We start from the raw sequence: 26,679 nt of genomic DNA on the forward strand, positions 1-26,679 counted from the left end.
TACTCAACTGCATCTCAACTTCGCTGCACAAGAAATCTGGAAGGCCAAAGAACAGGGACACATTGCTTGTATAATATTGGAAGGTTGCTAGAATAAAATGCTGTGTTACCACCATACATTTTACTGCCAAGGCCCCTGTGCAAAACAGTCAGAGCAACATACCACAAATCAGCTGCTTTGTGAAAGAGGGGAAGACTGAAACTTAAATGGCTATCATTTAATGAATTCAGTTCTCACCATAGCTGTCAACCTCTTAGCACAAAACACCTGGACAAACCCAGTAATGAGGTAATACAGCCCTCAGACATATTCAGTGAATTCAGTTCTTGTTATAGTTGTCAACCTTAGCACAAAAAACCTGGACAAAGCCAATAATGGGGTAATACAGTCCCAAAAATAAGGACAAATTTCAAATATTCATCTTATAAACTTACAAAATTGCTAGAATAAAAGGTTGTGTTACTATGTATTTTCTGAAGAATATGAAGCCTGAAATTCAAATGCCTGTGAATTTTACTTCTGACAGAACAAAAAAAATTTTCAGCAGAGGCCCAGGGAGAAATACTGCAGACACATGTCTTTGTAAAATGGCAGGACACCAGAGCAAATCCACACAAACACAGGGATGAGATGCAGACTCCACACAGAAGGCACCCCAGCCAAGAATCAAACCAGAAAACCTATAGCTGTGAGGCAACAATGTTACCACTGCACCATCAAATATGTAAGGAATTAAACATTCAGAAACCTGATGTCTGAAATTCAAATGCCTGTCAGTTTTATTTAACAATTGTTAATCAGGACAATCTGACTTGGAACAAAAAAACAATTTTCAGCAGAGGCCCAGGAAGAAATAATGCAGACATGTCTTTGTAACTAACATAGGAGGACACAAAAGCAAACCCACACAAACACAGGGAGAAGATGCAGACCCCACACAGAAGGCACCCCAGCAAAAAATCAATCCTGAGAACCTGCAGCTGTGAGGCAACAATACTACCACTGCACCATCAAATATCAAGCATTGCAACATTTAGAAACCACAGATATTATGAGGAACAAATTAGATCAAATATGAGGCAAAAATAAATGGTGGTGGGTAGGGAATTCAGGTCCTTAACACCTGCATACAAGGTACAGGGTTCAAGCCTGGGTATCTCTAACCACCACCATTTGTTCTCTCTAGCCACCAGTATATAGTAACTGGGGCATTACACACACACACACACACACCACCTCCTTATGTCAGCATATGTGAAGCTTAGAACATCTTATAGATGCACAAGTATAAATACGTCATTTTCATCATGCAAAATATCTAGGGACCCTATCTTATTAAAGTCGCTAGTGACATGATACCAAAATGTAGCTATAGTAATCACATTTCTGAATACAAATCCCTGACATAAGCATACTGCTTTTCTGGGAGAAACAAATCTATCTGGGGCTAGCAGTGAACATGTATTATCACACATCTAGCTAAGGCTATTATAATTTTAAAATCCAAATGCCAACTGCTTTACAAGCCCAGCGTGCTATCGGGTACAAAATGTTCATTATGTATGCATTTTTAGGGGATTTACTTTCTTTCAGTGGGCTGGTAAACGCTCCTTCACACACACCACCTCCTACCAGCCCAAACGCTCCTTCACACACACCACCTCCTACCAGCCCAAATGCTCCTTCACACACACACAATCAGCGACCACCTCCTACCAGCCCAAACGCTCTTTCACACACACACACAATCAGCGACCACCTCCTACCAGCCCAAACGCTCCTTCACACACTCCTACCAGCCAAAGTGAACAACTAGATCAGCGACCACAAGAACACCAGCGATCAGCTGCTTCAGCCCAAATGAGAACACCAGCAAAGCGATCAGCGACCCGGTACTCACCAGCCCCTTCAGCCCAAATAAGACCGGTACTCATCAGCCCAAATGAGAACACCAGCTGGCGACCGGTACTCACCAGCCCAAGTAAGCGATCAGCTCCTTCAGCACACACGAAGCAATCCACACATACCCTTTGCGATCAGCTCCTTCAGCCCAGAAGATGTAAAGCAATCCACACACACCATTTGCGATCAGCTCCTTCAGCCCAGAAGATCAGCGACCCGGTACTCACCAGCTCAAGTAAGTGATCAGCTCCTTCAGCACACACACCTTTGCTCCTGACTGAAGCCAGAGCAGCTCAGTCCTCTCATTGGCTCTGACTGCGGCTGAAGCAGTCCGGAGGTCCACAGAATCTTGGTATCTCACAGCAATGATTGCTGGGTACCTGTTTGTCCTTATCCGGACTGCTGGTAAGGCAGTCAGGATCGGGGCTTGTGAATTTTGTGTTTAAGTTTAACAGATTTTTTTTGTTTTTGTTTAGGTGGGAGGGCTGCAGTCCGATAGGACAAGCCACCCCTGGTCCGGACTAATTTAAAAAAATTTTTTTTTTCTATTTATTTATTTTTATTTCTTTATTTTAAAGTTGAGGGGGCTGCAGTCCAGCAGCCCAATAGCATGGGCCACCCCTGCTCGGAGGCTTTAAATAAAAACCTGCAAAAGCATCAGAGACCTCCAAAGCAGACACCCAAACAACCTGCACTTCCCGTCACAAACCAGACAACACATAAAACACAAAATCAGTGTACCGAACAATCACAGCCCTTAAGGTGAAATAACATACCTAACACACTAGTAATAGGTGACTCTATAGTCAGGCACACTGATATCCCACTCACTAGGCTGGACAAGCAGAAGGTTACTGTTAGCTGCCTGTTGGGAGCCAGAATCCACCACATAACACAAGCACTCAGGTCACTCCAGAACAAGTACAAATATGACTATGTCATTGTTCATGTTGGTGCGAATGACCTGAGACGTACCTCCCTGGACTACATGAAAAGAGACATGCAAGAGCTCTCTGATCATGTAGCCCAGGCTGGTATGACCCTGACCCTGAGTAGCATCCTGCCCTCACCAAGAATGATACCTCAGTATAAAGAAAAAATTACCAATTTCAACAATTGGCTAAGCTTCTGGTGTCATTCAAAGGGAATCCAGTGTCTGTCAGCCTGGGGCGACATGCTCGACAAGCCGCATTGCTTCGCAAGAGATGGCTTGCACTTGTCACCCCTAGGCTTTCGAATACTGGCCAGGGCTCTTGCTGCCCCCATAGTGCTTTTTTTAGGCAAGGCTCAAAGGTCAAACCCACCTCTGTAAACAGCACATTTAACAAAAAACTGAGGGTTATGCTACCAATGACAGGAGTTTAAATCTCAAAATGCACGTGCTTGAAGCACTCCTCAGTATGGAGAACGTTGACATCTGTGCAGTAACTGAAACCTGGTTCAAGACTCCAGAGAGCACCCCAGCACTACCGGGCTACAACTCATACCACACGTTTTGGCCACAGAACACGGACTGAAACACAAAAGGAGGGGGTGTATCCATATTCATCAAGGATACCTACACCTCCAGGTTAGTGGCGCAGCATGATACCTCTGAGATCATCCATGTGCAACTAACATTGGGCAAATCTGCAATGCAGATTGTGGCCTGCTACAGATCACCCTCCATGATCCAGGACCACTACTCCACCTTTCTGGAGACACATTGGAAAACATGAAGGTCCTAACAAACACCCTGATATTGGGCGATTTCAATTACCCTACTATTCACTGGGAAAACTACTCGAGTACAAATTCCCAGGCCCAGCGCTTCCTGGAATTCCTCAACTCAAATGACCTGGATCAGCTGGTAAACTCCCCTACCAGAGGTGAAAACATATTGGACCTGGTCATCACCAACATGGGCGACAGGTGTTCCACACTGGAGGTCAACCCATCACTGGTTAGATCAGACCATAAACTAATCACTCTGGATGTCCACACCCCATCACCACCCCCAACTAAGTAAACCACAGTAAAAAACTTTTCTAAGGCAAACTTCACCTTACTTAAGACAGAGGTGGTAAGTTTCACAGCCCCCATGCTAAAGGATAACGCTGCCCAAGATGCAGAAACCTTTACAAATACACTCTACTCTATGAGCACCTACAAGGATGCATGGATCGTGCCATCCCTAGCAAAACCAAGACTCATTCCTCTAAGAGAAGGAAACCAGTTTGGTGGACCCCTGCAATAAACAGGCTATACAATAGAAGGAGGAAACTAGTTCAGAAAAAAAGCAAATCCCAAGAAGGAAAGACATCCCTGATCAGTATCAGTAAGAAACTGAGGTCCCTCATGAAATCATCCAAGTCTAACTTCGAAAGAAAAATAGCCAAGGATTCAAAAGATAACCACAAAGCCTTCTTTAGCTATGTTAAGAATCTAAGTGGCAACTCACAGATATGCACTGAATTAGTGCAAAATAGCATAAAATATACTGAACCTACTGATATTGCTAACATCCTGTTAGATAGATTCAGTGCAAACTTCACCAGCCCCCCTTCACCTCCAAAAGGGCCCACAATAATACTGGAAAAGTGTAGTGTCCCAAAAATCACAGATGCACAGGTGAAAACAGCCCTTTCAAAAGCCAAAAACACAGTGTCAATGGGACCAGATGGTGTCCCAGGCTGCGTCTTGCATGAACTACAGAACGAACTAACCCCCCACCTAAACATGCTGTTCAACCTCAGCCTCTCCACAGGCTATGTGCCCTTAGAATGGCACACAGCAATGGTTATTCCTCTCCACAAAGGAGGGGCCACAACTGACCCTGGTAACTATCACCCCATAAGCCTGACTAGCCTGGTCTGCAAGGCTATGGAGCATATCATCATGGAACTCATTAACAAAGACATTGGGAACCTCCAAACACTTGACCCGACCCAGTTCGGCTTTGTTAAGGGCAGATCATGACTACTAAACCTGGTTGACTTCTTTGAGACAGTCACCAAGGCCATAGATGAGGGGAAGGTAGTTCACACAGCCTACCTTGACCTCGCTAAGGCTTTCAACACCATTCCCCACTCGGGTATTACAGAAAAACTCACCAGCCTGAACATAAACCCCTACGCCATGAGATGGGTCGCCAACTGGCTTACAGACAGAACTCACACAGTAAGAACAGCGAGCTCCAAGTCCGACTCTAAATCGGTCACAAGTGGTATCTCACAAGGCTTGGTCCTGGGATCCCTACTGTTCGGCATATACTTCTCAGAAGTACAGGCAAACACAGGAGGACTATGGCTAACCAAGTTCGCCGATGACTGCAAACTGGGAGCCATAATTGACTCTCCGGCTGACACGGACATCCTCCAAAAGGGCCTTACTGAGAAGGACACCTGGTGTGAAAGTCATGGCCTCAAGCTAAATGCCAAAAAATGCATAGTCATCCCGTTTGGGAAAAACAAAACACCCACAAATTACCACATAGGTGGCATCCCCCTTAATACAGACGAGGTAATAAGAGATCTGGGGACCCAGGTAGATAGTAATCTCTCCTTTGACAATCATATTGCCAAAGTAGTTTGGAAATCCTTCTATGTGGCCCATCTAATTACTAAAGGGTTCACATCTAGAAATAAAGAGGTTATAGTGCCCCCCTACTCGTCACTCATTAGACCCGTCATAGAGTACAATGCCCCATTTGGAATGTACCTCATAAGACACTTACAACAGCTGGAAAGACCACAAAAGTACCTCACCAAGAGGATTACTGATCTCAAACGTATGTCCTACGCAGCCCGATTGAAAAAACTCCGGCTGTACATAGTGGCATATCGCTTACTCAGAGGTGATCTCTGCCTGACTTACAAAGCCATGTCCAACTCAGAATTGATGGATATGCTCCACCTAAAGAAATCCAAGTCACTGCGAGCCATGCGCTCTAGTGAGTTAAACCTCACCACAATGATAAATAGAACATGCTGAAGGGATAGATTCCTGTCAGAGAGACTCCCCATGCTTCGGAACAAAATTCCAAATGACATCAGGCAGAGCCCTTCACTAACACTCTTCAAGAGAAACCTTGACAAGTGGATGGGTAACAGAAAATACACCCCTGGAATCACTTCATTGGCTCTGCTTGACAGAATCAATGGGGCAGCGAAAGCCGACACACTCTGGCTAGGCTTATAAATGCCTTCGGGTAGACAGCCTAGTACCTACCTATGAACCTATAAACCTATGAACTATTAACTCATTACATCTGAGTGACACCTCCAGGTGCATCTGCAGTTAACTGACGCCTGTAAGCATTAAATAGTGCTTGTTCACACTTGCATCAATAATTCCAAAACCATGACATGTACAAGGTTTTAATAGATTTCATCTTAAAGCTTACACAATGGCAAACTCAACTGCATTAATATTTGACCTCTATTGAGCGCAGGTAAAGAGATATTAACTGTTGTTTTTATGGTATTAATTTGTATAGATACACTTTTCACATTTTTCTAAATATTTCAACAACCAAGTAATACAGACAGAACTCCTTCACCTCATATGAAAGCTCTCAGCCAGATGAATAAAATGCTGTTGACAGTTTGTGTGTAACTTGAGTGGGTGCTGACATATTGTAAGTTGTTTACAAAATATTACAAATGTAACAGTTACTGTGTTTACTGTAACTTATAAAATTCAGTTTAAGACCTAGAACCTAAAAATACTCTCACTATAAAAATACTTTGTGCTGAAGTGTTTGCCATTTACATTTCTTTCATAACCCCAATGTTTCCAGAGATATAAACATTTGTTTGTTATGTGAGGACATCATTTGATTCTGTCAAAAGGCTTAGGCTCCTGCCGTTGGATGTTAGAATGGATCTATTCACACAAGATTAGGGGTGTTTGACACACCCCAACCCCAATCAACTTCAACTGATAACCTGGATAATAGGGTCTTAATTCTCTTTAGGCACCTGCTTATTATAATGTAGGCAAGACAGCAAAAAGAAAAGGTTTTCTAGTTGGTGCCAATAGCAATACCAACACCTATTCAGGGCTAGTTGTTCTCAGGTGTTACAATATTTGTGTGAGCTACTATCCTATGGACTTTCTTACTCCTCCATCAAGGTTCATTTATCGGGCATTTCAGCATGTCTGTCCATGGTTTCTCCTCTTTCAATGCATTCTTAAGTGAAAACGTTTTTGAAAGAGGTTTTGCATAAGAGGCCTCCAAGAAAACTGGTGGCCCCACCTTGGGATCTTAATTTTTTGTTACAGAAGCTAACACCTGCTCCACTTGAACTGGCTAATCTGACTTACTTGAGATTCTTAACTTGGAAAACTGTTTGCTCTGACTTCTGCAAGAAGAGTGTCTGAGTTGCAAGCTCTTATGGTGAGTCAAACTTATCTTATTTTCCACAGAGACAGGGTTTCTTTGAGAATGAATCCTTTTTTCATACCAAAAATGGTATTAGATTTCAGTTTAAGCCAAACTACCCATCTCCCTGTTTTCTTTCCTGAACCTAAAATGAGGGTGAAAAGATACTCCATACCATGGGAACTCAGATACTACTTTGACAGAATGAAATCTTTCAGATCTTTAGATTAGTTTTTCATTTCATATGAAGATAAGAAGAAGGGACAACCTGTGTAAAAGCAGACGGTTTCCAAATAGTTGTCTCAGGCAATTGCCTTTTGTTACACTCACCACAACAAAATTATTCCAGGCAGGGTCAAGGCCTACTGTACCAGGGCCTTGGTTTAATTATGGCTTTTGGAAAGAGTTGGATTCTAGAAGTATTACAGAAGCAGCAACTTGGTCCTCTATGTGTATGATTACTAGGCATTACAAGCTTGACTCTTTCTCTAGATCCGGCTTTGCACAAATCATTAATGGGGCCTCCTAGATCATCCCTCCTTCCACCTCCCAAAAGTAGTAAGCTAAGTTAATCTACCTGTACAACTAAGGCTACTGCAGAGTGATAAATGTGATGAAGATAGTAGAGTTGTGTAAGCAAACTTACCATAATAGTAGTTGTTCAAATGATCACTGTTGCAGTAGCTACTTCCTCACTCCATCCCTCTTGTTTTCTGGTGTGTTGTTTATGCCAGAATGTAAATGCTTATTTTTGCTGTACCTAGAATTGCCCTTTCAGGGTTCAGCCTCCCTCTTTCTGTTGGCATGAAATCACTGAAGGGCTTGGCGCTCAAACCTGTTTGAACATAGGTAAATGATTTTGTTTTCCTTGTAATAATAAACAGTATAGCTTTTGATTACATAACTTAAAGAAGCAAAACTCCATAAGTGTGGGGAACTGAAATGTATAAACCATGACCGTTAATGGTAAAATAAATTCTCAGGTAAGGATTAGAAATAAAAAAAGTTTTCATGAAAATAATACAGAATATGTTGCTAAATATGAAAATTGCTAACATTTTTTGTGCTAACTTGTAAAGGAAAAGAATAATTTATTTATTTTCTTTGATAAATGCTAAAATAATTGGGAGTGGACTATTTTACTAAGGGGCAACTCAGCAATTCATTCATTAATTCTTTCTCATCAAATGTCCTGTTTATTGAATGTCCTGTATGTAACAAGAATGTGCATTTACCACTGGAAGACTGCAGTCCTACAGTGGTTGTTTGAACTGTTTCACTTTCTTCACGATTGTGCAGGCTTTGTAGTCCTCTCTCTCTCTGTCTATATATATATATATATGCAATATACAAATACGTATGTGCATTTTATATATATGCAATATACAAATATGTATGTGTATTTTATATATATATATATATATATATATATATATATATATATATATATCTGTGTGTGTGTGTGTGTGTGTGTGAGTGTTTGCGTGTGTGTGTGTGTGTGTGTGTGTGTGTGTGGGTGTGTGTGTGTGTGTGTGTGTGTGTGTGTGTTGTTGTTGTTGTTGTGTCTTTCTGCTTTTCCCGGTTAGGGGTCGCCACAGCGGAACTCCTGTCCGCTAAGGATTGGCAGTAGATTTTTGCGTGCCGAGTTGCCGGCCCTGACACACAACCTTCAATGAAGGTATGCTCTCCACACAGAAGACACTCTAGCTGAGAATCAAACAGGACAACATCTTACTGTGAGGCGACAACGCTACCGCAGCACCACCACCGCAGTTCTGTGTGTGTATATATATGTATATGTGTTCTTCTTCTTTCAGCTTTTCCCGGTTAGGGGTCGCCACAGCGGATCACATGTCTGCTCATGATTGGCAGTGGAGTTTTACAGTGTCAAGTTGCCAGCCCGGCACCCAACCTTCCACAAAAGGCACACACACGCACACTCACACCTAGGGCCAGTTTAGAGTGTCCAATCCACCTACAGCATGTCTTTGGGATGTGGGAGGAAACCAGAGCACCCGGAGGAAACCCACGTGACCACAGGGAGGACATGCAGACTCCGCACAGAAGGCACCCCAGCCGAGGATCGAACCAGGGAACCTCTTACTGTGAGGCGACAACATTAAATAAATATATATATATATATATATATATATATATATATATATATAGGTTAATAGGTTGGTACTAGGCTATCGGCCCTAGGGCCTATACAAACCTAGCCATAACAATTCCCTGGCTATTTCTTCCCACACTATTTACTTTCCTGGACCCCTGTCTAGCAGGGCAACTGACGTGATCCCCGAGGTGAATTTACTTTCTCCCATCCAATCGTCAAGGTTCCTTTTGAAGAGGGCCAAGGTGGCGCTCTGCTTGACATGTATGGGCAGTCTATTCCAAAGTCTGGGGAGTCTCTGGGTCAGGAATCTATCCCTCCAGCATGTTTTGTTTATTGTGATGAGAAGGTTTAGATCCCTGGAGCGTGTAGCTCTGAGGGATTGGAATTTCTTAGCATGTCCAACAGCTCTGGATTTGACATGGCCATGTATGTTAAGCAGAGGTCGCCTCTGAGTAGACGATATGCAACAGAGTATAGCTGGAGTTTTTTAAGACGGTCAGCATAGGGCATCTGCGTTAGGCCTGTGATTCTTTTAGTGAGGTATTTCTGCAGCCTTTCCAGTTGTTGCAGATGTCTTGAGAGGTACATACCAAATGGGGCATAGTATTCTATAATGGGTCTAATGAGGGATGAGTACAGGGGGACAATGACCTCCTTTTTTGGATGAAAAGCCCTTAGTGATGAGGTGTGCCACGTAGAAGGATTTCCTGATTGTTGTGGCAATGTGGTTATTGAAGGTGAGACCACTGTACACCTGTGTCCCTAAGTCTCTTATCACACTTTCAGTGTTTAGTGTCCTGCCACCTATGTGGTAATTCATGGGTACATGTTTTTTCCCAAAGGGGATAACTATACATTTCTTGGCATTGAGCTTGAGCCCATGGCTCTGGCACCAAGCATCTGTTTCTGTAAGGCCCTTTTGTAGAGTATTCACATCATTTGAGGATTCAGTAATGGCTCCCAGTTTGCAGTCATTTGCGAACTTTGCTAGCCAGAGTCCCTTAGTATTGGCTTGTACTTCAGAGAAGTAGATGCCAAACAAGAGCGGTCTGAGGACTGAACTCTGAGGTACTCCACTAGTCACTTGTCTGGAGCTGGATTTGGAGTCAGCTACTTTTACAGTGTGGGTTCTGTCAGTAAGCCAGTTGGCAACCCATCGAATGACGTAGGGATTAATGCCCAGCTTAGTAAGTTTATCTATGATTCCAGAGTGGGGGATGGTGTCAAAGGCTTTGGCGAGGTCCAGATAGGCTGTGTGGACTGCCTTACCCTCATCCACGGCTCTGGAGACTGATTCGAAGAAGTCAGTTAGGTTCAGGAGACAAGATCGGCCCTTCACAAACCCAAACTGGGTGGGGTCCAGTGTTTGAAGGTTGCCAATATCTTTGTTTATAAGTTCCATGGCCTTGCAGATCAGGCTCATCAGACTGATGGGGTGGTAGTTCCCGGGATCCAAGGTGGATCCCCCCTTGTGGAGTGGGATAACTGTAGCTGTGCGCCACTCAGTGGGCATGAAGCCTAAGGTGAGGGTATGATTAAACATGACACTTAGGTGAGGTGCCAGTTCATTTTGTAGTTCATGTAGTACACAGCCCGGGATGTCATCTGGTCCCATGGATGCTGTATTTTCAGCTTTGGAGAGTGCGTTTTTTACCTGTGTGGCTATTACCAGAATTTGGCAATCTACCGGTATTAAGATGGGCCGTTTAGGGGGTGAAGCTGGCACTGAATCGATCTACCAGGATATTGGCAATATCCTTGGGATCAGTATATTTAATACCATTCTGTTGTAGCTCAGAGCAGATCTGAGCATTGACATTTAGATTCTTGACATAGTTATAGAATGCCTTGTGGTTGTCTTTGGAATCTTTGGCAATTTTATTTTCGTAACTAGCTTTGGAGGACTTTACGAGGGATCTCAACTTCTTACTGAGGCTGGTAAGGGAATTTTTTGCATCGTGGGATTTTCCTCTTTTTTGCAACAGTTTCTTCCTTTTGTTGTAAAGTTTGTTTATGGCAGGGGACCACCAGACTGGCTTCCTTTTTTTGGAGAAGAGCATCCTGGTTCTATTTGGGATGGCACGATTCATGCATGAATGGAGGTGCTCATACAGTGCTTAGTGTAGGACTCAACAGTCGAACTTTCAGTTCCCGTCTGCATGGGTGTCATGAAGTTTGTCACTTCTGACTTCAGTAGCATGAATTTGGCTTTGGAGAAGTTTTTTATGGAGGTTTCCTTTCTGGGGAGTGGGGGTGGGATGTGGATGTTAAGGGTGATTAGCTTATGGTCTGACCTGACCAATGAGGGGGTGACCATAGGTGTGGAGCATCGATTTCCCATGTTGGTAATTACCAGGTCTAGGGTACTGGAGCTCCTGGTGGGACTATGGATTAGTTGATCCAGGGCGTTGGAATTTATGAATTCCAAGAACCGTTGGGCAAAGGTGTTGGTACACGAGTAGTTTTCCCAGTTAATGGCAGGGTAGTTGAAATCACCCAGTATTAAGGTGTTTGGTTGTATCTTAATATTTTCTAGTATGTTTAGAAAGGTGTAGTGAGAATCTTGGGGCATGGTGGGGGATCTGTAGCAAGCTGAAATTTGGATTGCAGTCTTACCTAGTGTTAGTTGCACCTGGAGAATTTCAGACGCATTGTGTTGGGCAGCTAGCCTGGTGGTGTGAATATCATTGGTGAATACGGACACTCCTCCACCTTTAGTGTTTCGATCCTGGTTTGGTGGCTGAAAAGTGTGGTAAGAAATGTAGCCTGGTATTGCAGGGGTGCTCTCTGGATCCTTGAACCAGGTGTCAGTTACTGTACAGATATCGATGTTCTCCATTTTTAGGAGTGCCTCGAGAGTGTGCATTTTGAGGTTTAGACTTCTAGCACTGAGTAGCATTACCTTCAGATTTTGCATGCTTGTACCTGTTACGGTGGTGTTTTTGTCCTTTGAACTTTGCCTAAAAAAGGCACTATAGGGGTGGCAAGAGCCTTAGCCAGTAACCTGAATCCCAGGGGCGACAGGTGCAGACCATCTCTGGTAAAGCATCGTGGTCTGTCGATCATGTCGTCCCAGGCTGACAGATACTGGATCCCCTTTGAATGACACCAGAAGCTTGGCTAATTACTGAAGTCAATCATTTTGTCCTTATATTGTGGTATCATTCTGGGAGAAGGCAGGATGCTGCTCAGGGCTAGGGTCATACCTGCCTGGGCCACATGATCCGAGAGATCTTCCATGTCTCTTTTCATGTAGTCCAGGGAGGTACGTCTCAAGTCATTCACTCCAACATAGACAATGACAGAGTCATATTTGTACTTGTTGTGGAGTGACTTGAGTGCATGCGTTATGTGGCGGATCCTGGCACCTGACAGGCAGCTGACTGTAATTTTCTCCTTGTTCAGCCTGGTGAGTGGGACATCAGTGTGCCTGACTATAGTCACCTATGATTAAAGTGTTAGGTACGTTGTCTCACCTTAGGGGATGTTGCTGGGTGGCACACTGGTTTTGTGAGCTATGTGACACTTTGGTTGTGATTGGTGCTTGTTTGCATTTCAGCTTTGGAGGTCCTTGTTGCTTGGGCAGGTTACAGTTAAGGGCTTCCGCATATGTGGATTTAGTGTTGCTATCAGTGGGTGTTGGTGGTGTGAGATTAGAAGAGCTATGTGTTGCTTGAGGTGTAGTGTGGATGTTAACCTTCTCCTCTTGACTGTCTAGCACAATCTTGGGTGGAGAGAGCTTTGGCTATGTAAGTGCATGTGTCACAGGTTGTAGTGTTGGGTGGTAGGAGGAGAGGGTTGTCTGTGTACATGAGGCAATTGCTACATTGCCCCAGTATGCCCAGATTCACCAGGTGGACAGGAGAAATTACTGGAAGCTGACCCTTGGACATGCCTGGTTTAGTGCTTTTTTTGAAAAGTACAGGAGCTGTTTTCCCTTCCCTTAGCAAGGTACTTTGCAATTATAGGCTATTTAGTCTTTGCAATTATAGGCTATTTAGTGCCTATGAGATATATATATATATATATACATATACATATATATATATATATATATATATATATATATATATATATATATATATATATACACACACTGCGACTGCGGTGGTGGTGCTGCTGTAGCGTTGTCGCCTCACAGTAAGACATTGCCCTGTTCGATTCTCAGCTAATGCATCTTTTGTGTGGAGACATGCATGAATGGGTGTACCTTCGTTGAAGGTTGTGCGTCAGGGATGGCAACTCAGTACGTCAAAATCTACTGCCAATCATTAGCGGACCGGAGTTCCGCTGTGGCGACCCCTAACCAGGAAAAGCTGAAAGAAGATATATATATATATGTTATAAAATTCACAACACTGTTAAACTTGTAAAAAATAATAAAAAAGTAGTTGGTTCCAAAACAGCACACCACCAGCTGCAAATGAAATATTTAATTATTACATACAGTATTTAGCACTTTCATCTCATATCAAGTGAGACTTCATCAGAATACATTCATACAAAAGCATTTAAATAACTTTGTCAGTTAAAAATGCAGGCCACATGACAACAGTAATCAATATTTAAAGACACCATTACAAAAATCACATTTCTTCCTAAAATTATTACCTTTTTTTAATTAAAAAATAATATTATCATATAATATGTATACATCATAATGTTACCAGCATAAATGTATAGCCCACTAAATATACTCTGATATAAAATGCATTATATTTGACTAGCCCTTTCATGTAGTAAGGGTGCAATGGATATAAAATCATTTAAGTCTGGTGGAAACAGCAGCCAACTTATACTGCCATTCAGTTTCCTTCTTTTTCAGCCTATTTTTCCAGTCACCCCCTCTTGGTTGTATTTTAACTATTTCTAGAATACCAAACATGAATTTTTCAGAATTTTGGCAAACTTGAACATGTCTATATAGAGCATTATAAACTTTTTTTTATTTTTGATATCATTTAGATGCTCATATATCCTGTTCTTCAAATGACGTTCTGTTTTGCCTACATAAAAAATATTGGCATGATGAACATATTGCCAAATATACTATTCTACTTGTCAAACAATTCCCTTTCTGGAATAGCACCTGACTACGCAGTTTACTATTCAAGGAAATTATTTTTTCTTTATTAATATATGGGCATTGACTACACATTCCACAAGGGTGTGTACCTACAGATGTCATATCTATAGGATCTGCCTTATTCTCAAATAACTGTTTAAAATTACGTCCTGTGCTATTTACAAATCTTGGTGTACTACCCACTCTATTTGGAATGTCATGGTTTATCCTAAAGATATTCCAGTTAGTTCTAAATGCTCCCTTAATTTCATCTGAAAGATGATTATATTGTAGCACACAAGCCTTTTCATATGTAACCTCCTTTTTATGACCGGAGCTCATAGCCTTACTAGTGACCAATCCTTCACCCAATAATGGTTTATATACAACACCCTGCTTTGCATAGACCTCATCCAAAACTTCTTTTATTATGGCCTGGGGGTACCCTCTTTCCCGGAACATGTATGATATTTTACCACACTCTGCTTTCACATCTTCTAGGTGTGAAGTCATACAGGCTATTCTAACAGCTTGCCCTTTAATGATACTTATTTTTTGTGCTAACAGATGATTACTTTGAAAGTGCAAATATCCATTACAGAAAGTATCCTTCCTATAAATCACTGATTTAAATCCACTTTTGTCATGAGAAATGTATGTACCCAAATAATTAATTCCTTTTCTATTATAATTATAAGTAAATTCAAGGAAATCTGTGGTTTGGTTCATATATGCCATAAACTTCTCTATTTCTTCTTCTGGCCCATCCCACGGGATAAAAATATAATCTAAAAATCTTGCATAACTTTTTATCCTATGCTAGAAAGGACCATCTATTACATACTTGGTCTCCCATCCCAGGAGAACCAGGTTTGCATATATGGGGGCACACAAAGCCCCCTGATTTGTTGGTAATATTCTCCTTTGTAATAAAGGAAATTATTTTCAAGTATTAAACTCATAATCGCATTTATCAGAGTAACTTGTTCATGTATAAGATCTGAAAAACCAAACAATGTTTCCTCGAATAAAGTACTTCCCTCCTCTTTAGGTATAACAGTGAAGAGGTCTTTTACATCATCTGTTAAAAAAAATTAAATCTTTGTTTCATAATTCTTGTTTCAAAAGTCCCAACAACTCCTATGAATCTTTCACGAGATGTTGTACTTTACCCATAATATGTTGCACTGAAGTATCCACAAATACTGCCAGTGGGTGGGTTTTTGAACCACTGGCTGCTACTATAGGTCTAAAAGGTGGCATTAATACATTTTTATGGATCTTGAGAATCCCGAAAAAAAAATAATATAAAAAAATATATATGTGTGTGTGTGTGTGTGTGTGTGTGTGTGTGTGTGTGTGTGTGTGTGTGTATATGTCTGTGTGCATATATGTGTGTGTGTGTGTGTGTGTGTGTGTGTGTGTGTGTGTGTATATATATATATATATATATATATATATATATATATATAAATATGTGTGTGTGTGTGGATACAGTTTTACTGTTACCTGCTCTCTGTCCTTTTTAGTGAAAGGAAATGGGATCATGAAGTCCTGTTTCATGAAATATTTGTGTCTGATACACTGGCAGGGGTGTGTGGACATTCCCATACTGTGGGGAGGGGTGTGTACTCATCTGGACCTTGTGTTTGATTCCTTGCAAAGGCTGAAGACATGCAAGGGTGCACTGTCCTTAACAGAGATTGGGCAGTGGCTGAGTCACTGCAGAGGTGGAATAATACACCGGCATGCTCCATTATATGTCTGCCTCTGGAAATTATTTGTGTAAATAAGGGGAAGGGAAAATAGGCATAAAAATCCTTCCTTTGCAGCAATATGACTTTGTCCACTGATGGTGTGCTCTTCAATGATTAATTCATTAATTAAGTGTAGAGGTGGCTTGTCTGATTTAGTAGACTTGGTTAATGAGGACAGGCCCCAGACACAACTAATAGCAGGCAAAAGAAAAAAACTGCCTGATGTACTTCTCAGTCAAATATGATCTTGATTTGATGCCCTCTTTCCTAAAAATAAGTGCTGTCATGTTTATACATCATTTACATGTTATCAGATGTATTGCACATAAGCAGAGTTCCATTCATTTCTATGTTTATATGTACATATGTACATATGTGTGTATAGATCTAAGTGAAAAGTATAACTTCAAGCATTTCTATTGTTTAATACACTGGTATATATTTACTTGTTTTATAAAACATTCTTAGTATATGTGACGCCTGTGCACTGGCCCAGCAATCCAGGAGCCTCATTCCTCACCACTAATACCAGTGAGGGACATCCATATAGGGAAAGGATAATAAATACACACACAGTAAAGTACAATTTCTCTTAACAGCACACAGAGATCACAGTTGAATACTTAAAATAATACAGTAGAAAAGATCTGAAATCAATACAGAAAAAAACTAATCTAATCTTCCTAGTTCCTAGCTATATCTAAGAGAAAATACAGTTCTAAAATAAACTTACATATAGAACAAGACAGTGCTGGTGAGTTGGATGTTCTCAAGACAAATGCCAAATGCCCTCATTCTTTCTGTCCTTAAATTGATAACACAGTACCACTGATTCATTTCAGATTACATCATTTCCTTCTGGTTCCCAGGCTAACAGAAACTCAAAGGTTAATAGCCCTTTTGATCTTGCAGCTGGTCAGGAAGTCAGAGCAATAAAATAAATTATATATGTAAATTCTAGCCATTAACTCTGGCCTCAAAACAATAGGCAGAATGCCTCCCTCTAGACATCTCGGCTCCGAGTTTTAGATCAAAGAATTTCACAATGCTTGACTTATCAGCTTTCTTACAGCAGAGTGCACTGTTGTTACATTTTTTCCAGTTCAACATCCAATACAGTCTTTTCACATTTAAGAGAACAAGCCTGTGGCTTACATTAATATTTACAAATGACAGAATTATCTACAAAATTCCATCTAGCTAGGCTGGCAGCCTTCACCTATCTTCACAGCGCATATTATATTTTCACAAGAAAGGTATTTCTGTATTGTGTCTGCATCACTTTATTTGGGTTTATAGCTCACAACTGCCTTCATCATAACATTTAAGAAACTTAGCGTCCCAGACCCAGAGCATTCAATGAAGTCTTGGAGCAACTGAGCCTTTGCTCTGAAGCCTGATGCCTTTGGACAAAATTCTTCTGAATTTTTACTCATCTCCCAGGTTTTCACTAAACTGAATTTTCTGCAGCTGACTTTCCCAACTTAAACTATGTTCATTTGAAAAACGTTAACACAACCATTTACATGTTGTTTCTAGACTACTTTCATGTGCTTAAGCTTGAGTGTTAACATCCTCCATTTTTTCACGTGCCCTGACTTGTTTTCTCTCCTGTGCCAAATACGGGACTATACACAGTACATCAGAGATGTTCTTTTAATAACATATTTTGTAATCATACATTTTAAAGTACAAAACAGTGAAGAATCCCTTTATTGCTTTTCAAAAGTTACTTGTGCATACTTATTGACAGGTCAGTGACTGACTACCCTAAGGCATAGCTCTCAACTGTCCAGATTTTCACAGAATGTTTAGATTTTTGCCTCATATTTTTTGTGTTTTCCTCATAAAATTTGTGGTTTTCTGGCTAATCAGTGCGGACTGAATTCACTAAATAAAGACAGATATTTGAGTTTGAGACCTTACATACTTGAGAAAATGCATGCTAACACAAAACCTTTTATTCTAGCAGCTTTCTAAATTTACAAGACCTCCTATTTTTGGGTCTTGTCCCCCAATTATTTTTGGCTTTGTCCAGAGTTTTTGTGCTAAAGAGGTTGAAAAGTATGCTGTCAGGTAGTAAGCCAACATTGTTCATGTGTAGCTTGAATTTCAGTCTCTCATGTTATTCTGCTTCTGGACATTAGTCCTTCTAGAGATTGCAGCTTGTTGACCTTAAGTGATAGAGTTTGTTGTATTTCTGGGGTTCTGTATATATATATATATATATATATATATATATATATATATATATATATATATATATGTATGCAGGTCATGCATCTCTGCCCCCTACTAACACAACTGTTCTGTCTGTCCTTGCAATGTAATTTCAGAGGTACATTTGTAACGATGAACTACTTTAGAACATGAACCTGTTTTATGCTGATGTGACATTGTCTGAATATTCTACTGGCAAATATAGCAAGACTGCATTGCTAAAACTGTTGTTCGGATGAACTTAACTACTAAGTATTTTACTATTGAATTTTGCACTATTATGTTTTTTAAACCTAATTGCTAACTAAGAAGATACTGCGTTACTTTTAGTACATGAGACACTTGTTTGGTGCATTTACACATTTGTTTTTGTTGGTTACTCAGCAGTTTAGATGAGTTGTACAACGAAGTGCCTCCTGATCTGCATACACTGCTTGTATTACTCTAACAAAAAATATCAATATATTACTTTATATTTTTATTTGTCTAGTACTACATCTAGACTAAGAAGGATTATTTTTCAGACAGCACTGACCCTTTGTGTTCAAATATAAAAATTGCCTGTTAGTCACCAATGCATCTATCCATCCAACCATTTATTTTCTAAACTGCTTTTGTAAATAAGGCTTATGATGGTATACACATTTTTTTCCTCTGAATATATTTCTGAATTATTGTGCAAACTGTGCAACTGCTTTCAGCCTGTGTTAGCCCATTTTCAGGCCCATAACTAATCTTTTCTGGACTTTGTTCAGTGAACTGGTATCTTCTTAACTGCCCACTATATATAGATGGGGAGACTATAGTGGAACAGCCCTTAAACCTGATGAACACTTCCTACCTCTCGTCTCTTCACAGTACATTCACCCTTCATCCCCTTCCTGACAGTAGTGAAACATGGCATCCTTACCTTGCATATAAGACAACCTTCACTATGACCCAGGTCAGAATAATAAAAATAAATAAATAAAAGAATCAGATCCATGTAAACAAGCTGTTGAGGCCTAGCCAAACAACTCCATTTCCACCACTTCAGTCCTTTCATTCTGAATGTCCAAGATTTGGATTATGCACATTGCTGACTATGGAATGTTAAATGTTAAATGATCCATTTAGTTGCTGACTGAATATATCCCCTTATTTACAGTTTAGTCTTCTGAAACAGAGTAAACAAGTGTACATGAAACTATCTATGCTACAATTACTCCAAGTTTACACAGTTCACATTTAATCAGGAGATCCAGCTTCTACTGGCATTAAATTGGGTAAGCTGATGAATTCCATCTAGCGCCCTTCCTATCATACTGAAAGACAATCCCCAGGATTCACGAAACCTCCGTGTAAGAGTTATAACTCTTACACGGAGGCTGCAGTTAAACGGAGTGATGTCAGCATGCTTTGCATATTCATGAGAGCATGCTGAATCACACCTAAGTCTAACACGGTCCATGTAAGACAGTACGGGGCGTGTCCGTAGGCTGAGCCCTGCAAGCGGACACGCCCCCAGAAGTGTAAAAGTGCCCAAAGTAAACACCCACAACAGAGTGCACGGAAATGTGAATAAACACAACACAACACAACACATGCCCCCACAGACTATGAACATAAAATATATATAAATGAACATGTTATATATTTTTTAAATTGTAAAGATGTTTAACCGTGAGTGCGCCGTTTGCAGGCGTGCCGTAGCGCAGCTACAGTTAGCAGTCAGTGGGAAAGCATATAAGAACTAAATATGCAAAATAAGCCAGGAAGCAATAGCGTAGCGGTAGAGATGTTGGCTGAAGAGCAGGCATTCATGGTTCGAGCCCCCACAACACCAATTTTTTTTTTCAAAATAAGCAGGAAACAAGTCCCTGACAAATATGTACACATAAAACCACAATTTATGTAAAATGTAATGAAATAGCCCATTTATACTGAAGACATGTGAGGTAACAAAAGAAGAAAAAATGCCAGATGTGCTCATAGCTGAGCTACAGTTTAACAGAGTGAGTGCATGTGCCCGTAGATGAGCAGTGGTTTAACTGGCGCAAAATGAGTGCCCGTAGCTGAGCAGTGGTCTAACATGCTAAATCTATGTGCCCCTAACTGAGCTGAGTGTAATATGCGTGCCGATAGCCAAATGAGGCTTAAACCAGCATACCCAGTTTGCGCGAAGCTGCGCACTGCGCAAACAAGCTAACCGATGGGCAACGTTGAGCAAGCCGTATCAAAACTGCCTTTACACAGACACACCCCTCAGCATGTCTAGACAGTCATGAAAAATCAAAAGCAGTGGCCAGGTTCGAACCCAGGATACTATACACCATAGTCAAGGTACAGAACCACTAAGCCATGACAGCAGTACCTTTAAATGCAATAATAGCTAATATATAGGAATGAATACAAACTAGAGCATGACAATGCAGGTTTACTGAAGTTGATACAATTCCAAAATGGCCAATCACAGATATGTCTGGGAAAAACGGACTATATAAGCCCCATAGGTGGGAATACACAGCATAAACGATTGTAGAACTGACCTGCAGGCAGAATGACAGGAGTAGGAGAGGGTAGTTGCTTTCGAGCACAGAGGTGGGGTGTTGAGGAGTCCAGGTACATGGTCTGGCTCCTAGACCATAATCATGAGGCCCAACTCATGCAGGGCCAGGTCCTCTGGGGAGCATACAGGGCTGAGGCGTGGGACCGGTTGGCTCATGATCTCACCAGTGCCACAGGGATTCCAAGGACTGGTGAGCAGGTCCGTCACCACCATGCGGACCTGAAGAGACGCAAGCAGGACCAACTGAACCTTTGGATCCAGGAGGCCCGGCAAACATCCAACGCCCCACTACTGAGTAAGTAACATTTAATTATGTATGTAAAAAATTAAACTAGCTGATATTATGGAGATGTGTATTCCAATATTACTTCATTTATATTACAGCTGCAGGTGTCCGTTCTGCGAACCGCAGAGCCTATGGTGATAGGCTGGTGCGGTTGCGCCACCAGGCAGGTCAGTAATCCACTACCAGTAACTGTAAAGAAATATAAAAGTATGACAGTCAGCAAAAGAGTGCAGTGTAGTCAGTAAGGAATAAAATCTGCAAGTAACAGTGTGAAAGTGTATGCAAGTATTGCTTGGTTACAAAAGTGTGTTTCAGCCTGTAAGTTTAACCTAAACATGAAACTGTCCGACATATATTCTGAAATAAAAATGCCCTGCCTGTAAGAAAATAGTACACAACCTGCAGCAGGCTGAAAAGTATAGCTGCAGAAGATGATGAAATCACATGTGTGAAATATATCCCTGTGGAAATACTGAAACATGACAGAAGTGAGACTGCTGGAAAGGATTGTAATAACTACTGGTAAAACATGTCAATAAAGCCTAGAAGTACCATCCTGAATAGTAAAATGAAAGCAAGTGAGAGAGTGTGAGAAAGTGTCATGAATCCAGCAATACAGTAGTAATAACCCCTGAATAAAGTATACTGCAGTCAAGACAGAATGAAATGCATGTGAGATTCAAAACCAAACAGCAAAATCTGTTCAAAGTGTTGCTGCATCTGGAATGTGTATCCCAAAATCTGGATATGTTGCTCTCAGTCTGCAATATGCAGATAGGATGTTTGTCTGATATACCAAACATCCACACTTGTCTACAGCTATATAAAGCAAATGTAGCAGGATGATGTAGCTGAACAAAGCTAGATATGAATGTATATGAAGAACCATAAAATGTATATTGATGTTGCAGTAACAGTCCTATCACCAAGTTGAAATAGTTATCATATAGGAAACTGTAGTTAGAACAGTAGTGTGTATATAACTGTAGCTATTAGAAATGTACAGCATATGTATTGTTATTTGAAGGTGTTAATATTACTTTCTTCACCCCACCCTATAACCACATATAACCCATTCCACGTGAAAATGGTATGTGCAATCACAATTAACACCCCTGGACGTTTGTCCTGTTGGGTCATATATATTTGCATGTCTGTTGATGCATCTGCCCTGTTCATACATCCACACCTGATGGCCTGTTGCCATCAATTAACCCTGCATGTTGTTGGACTGTGTATTTCTGTTCAAATTATGCATGTGTTATGCACGCTGTTCAATGGTGTGAATATCTGGGTGTTTGGTTAATGGGAATACTAATGCATGCTGTTACAACTAATTGTGAATGGTATTATATGTCACTGACCCAAACTGTCATGACATAATGCAAAACATAGGACGACAGGGAAGGCGGGTTCCAGCGGACCCACCTCTCCCATCTCAGCTGGCGAGTGCACCTGGCACTAGTGCCGAGTCCGGACCCTCCTCCAGTGGCCCTGTGCCACCTGCGGGTGGAAGCGCTGCAGGGGATGGGGCTCGCCCCCCCTCTGCAAGTGTGGCCAGAGGAGAACCACCACTCACCCTCCATAGCATCCGGACTGTGGTGCGTAGGGAGATTCGGGACTCTGTTCTCGAGCCCCTACGCCAGCTCAAGGCACGGGTGGCACAACTAACGGGCATGCCTGTTGCCCCGCCTACACAGCCCCCAGCACAGCCCCGTCCTGGGCAGTGAAGGAACAGTGGCAACTGCCTATGGGTGGGGATATCAGTTCCACTGTTGCCATCTGTGGGCTCATGGGCTCTGGATATCCAAACCTCCGTCCCCGTCAATTGCGTAACCCCCCCACATGTGTCATACACCACCCCTGTATGCGTCTTGTTTGTCTTGTCTGTTTTCCTACCCAACCTACCTCCCCAGCTGTACCGACTTCCTTCACCTGACATACCACTCTCACCTGAAAAAAAAAAGGGGCACTCTGTACCCACAAAAAATTACGCCCCATACATAGCTGCCCATTCCGCACACATGTCTACTGGACATGGAACCTATCAATTACAATTGGCTGTACAACAAGTATTATTGTTGTCCTGACACCTCTCTCAGGGGTGGAAGGTTTCAAATGTCACACCAAATTACATACATATGCACAGCTGTTGCTGATGAAGAAATGGGCAGCTATGGGCCTTACCTACATCCCTCCTGCACATCCCAAGCTTGTTTCCCTACTGTCTTACCCTCTTTGTGACCCCTTTTTCACCACTTTCCTGTCTCCCCATTTTCTTTTCTTTAAAGAAAATAGCTGGTGTCTTGCAAGAGTAAGCACGTTTAAGCGGTTGTAAGCGGGTGTGCCGGAGCTAACCGCCAGTGCATCGTGAGCTCAGCGCAAACCAGCGCTAACCTGGTTACAACTGCTTAAAAGTGCCTTTGTCACTTTGATTGACAGGTCCTGTACTCAGCTCAAAACAAAATAAAATCCCACTGTGAGTCCCGAACCCAGGAAACAGTAGTCTGCATGACTTACCACTAAGCCATGACTCTTATACAAGAACATTGTGCTAAAATAAATATATCATGTAATAGTAGGAATGAATGTAAAGGGAATATAGATGTGTAGTACACAAAGCATGCCATTTAGAATTACTATCAAAACTAGTGAATTTCCATAATAGTAGTGTGTGAACAGAAACAGCCATGCTAGTTGGAAGCTAGTAGGTAATAATGTCACTATAGCACCTTGCAAGCCACACACATACTCACAGCAGGATAAGCACTGCCCATACCCCACAACCTCTTACAGGAACACATCTGGGCCAAGTAATAAAATATGTGGAGCAAAGGCCCAAAACCAGGGACACATTACAAATAATGTTACAACAAACGCAGACAGTTCAGAGAGTAACAGGGTCTGCACTTTGTGGGATGTTTGGAAGGGTATGCAGTCTGAAACTTGAATGTTTGTCACCATATTCTGACTTGAGCCCAGAGTGACTTGCCAGAAAAAGGTGTGCATGAGATATTGACCAAAATATGAGGCAGAAATGTGGACAACCTGCAAATATCTGTACACATGACGGGTCTGACACCACCATATTTGAATAGTTAAGAGCCTAGACATAGCAACAGTGAATGACTTACAGGGATGCCCCACAGACCCCATGTGAAATGTACAAACAGTAGGCAGAAAGGTGTAACACATGCAATGGTAACTATGGAGTCCTGAAAGTATTCATCACTTGCATGGCAGAAAAAGTGTAGTAATACATATGCTCATGCTAACCCACAGTCACAACTGCAGCATACCAGACATTTTAATGGGTGTACCCCACTGATATGTACCATTCCATGAGGCACATAACAGATGAACCTGAAAGTCTCTGGGGCCTGCTCAGCAGCATACTCAAATACCCTAATAGATGTCAAGGCCCACACCATGGCCAGACCACACTGCATGCTGTAACACCCTAGCAGATATAGCAAGCATTCCAAGGTGTGAATGTACATGGAAAATAGGAAAGCTACAGCAGCACACTACAGTCAAGACACCTAGCAGGCATACAAGTAGTGACTGTAAAGGGCAACTATTGAAGCCTTAGCAACAAAGTGCAAGCAAAAGTGAAAGGAAAGCACACACACACACATTAACAGTAGTAGTAGTTGTAGGTGTCAGTGTACATACACAGTTAGTACAGGAAACTGGAGAAATGAATGGAGGAATGTTAATCTACAACACACCTGGAAATATGAGAGAGATACCAACCTTTACACTCACAGAACATTGTCCACAGCATAACAGCATGGTCCCTGCCCTTAAAATCTGAAAGGGCTACGCCTATCTCACATACCTTTTTATAGCACTGTTCTGAAATCACAGTGAGAACTGCAATCAGCACACAACTGGCTGCATGCAATTAGCAAATGCTGGCTAACAATTGGTGCAGAGGCCATCACATGGGCATATGCAGATACCTACAAAAGTATGCTGTACTCCCAGTCCACACATGCAATACTTTCATTGCACCCTGAGAAGGGCGTGAGAGACAGACAGACAGAGAGAGAGAGAGAGACAGAGAAAATTGCAATTAAGCAGACACAAACAAATTGTTCAGCAACAGCTACCTGAAAGCTGACAACTGGGAAGTGGAGCAGCAGGACAGAGAACCAGACGGCAACACAAGCAGCTGTGACAAACACAGATAATGTAAAGTAATACTATAAAGGTCTACATACTGTGAACCCTCCATATGTGTCATTGGTTTGTATCCATATGTATATGAAGATGTGTAAAGGGCAGGGGACATACAGCAACTATCAGTGAAGGCTGTACATACATTTGTATGTGAGAGCATCTATGTGCACATATCAATGTTGGTTGATTGTAGGTTGTAGTGCCATGTACAAAGTAGGTTTCACAGTTATGTATGTTTAGCAGTATGTTAGTGTGTGTATACAGTATGGTAGACAAATATGTTGATATACCTGTCTAACATATGGATACGTATGTATGTCAACATATGTATGTGTATATATATATATATATATATATATATATATATATATATATATATATATATATATGATATGCATATATGTATACATACATAGAGAGAGAGATGTAGGAATACATAGACAGATGTAGATAGAATATTGTACAAACATATCTATGTAATGCACACATACAGATATAGATATATGTAGATACATATACATAGACAGACTGATCTGACTATCTACAGGTATGACTGTATATGACTACCTGCAACACAGCCTGTCCCACCCCCTCTGTCACTCACACCCCTCTGTGCCCCCCCTCCACATCTATAGCAATATATGTACATCAATATATATATATGTGTATATGTATACAGACATATATATATATATATATATATATATATATATATATATATATATATATAGACATATCTATATACATATATATATATATATATATATATATATATATATAGAGAGAGAGAGAGAGATGTATATAAATTCTGAGTGAGGCACATGTGTACAGATGTATTGCAACAGGTGCCTGGTGACAAAGGCATGGAGTGAACACCAGTGTCAAAACCGGAGTACCATACCACATTCCAGATCACCTACACCAGTAACCACCAGATATGTGATTGGCTGCCCACCACTGCATGTGTCAGGGGTGAACAGGGTCATAAATGTGTACAATAGTGGCCCCAATGATATTCACAGTGGCACACTATCCCTGGAATACCTGCACATGGTATGTGTCAGCGGACATGGTGTGTCAGCTATGGACATGTAGGTCGGTGTACCCTCCACACCACATAATGGATGCCATGGTATGGACCTCACATGACAGCTACAGATATGGAGAAGGACACAGTGACATGTACAACACTGTGACAATGCACTCAAACACATTACCAATGCACAGTGACTGAC

At 41.4% G+C, this 26,679-nt stretch overlaps 1 protein-coding gene across 2 annotated transcripts in view; it reads right to left on the minus strand.

The window, feature by feature from the left end:
* RPS6KA2 (ribosomal protein S6 kinase A2) overlaps positions 1 to 26,679 on the minus strand; it is a 2,145,504-nt gene that overhangs the window by 39,399 nt on the left and 2,079,426 nt on the right. The window lies entirely within an intron of this gene.

Source organism: Protopterus annectens, chromosome 1.part0 (genome assembly GCF_019279795.1).
Source record: "Protopterus annectens isolate FY-2018-M chromosome 1.part0, PAN1.0, whole genome shotgun sequence".
Taxonomy (NCBI): Eukaryota; Metazoa; Chordata; order Ceratodontiformes; family Protopteridae; genus Protopterus; species Protopterus annectens.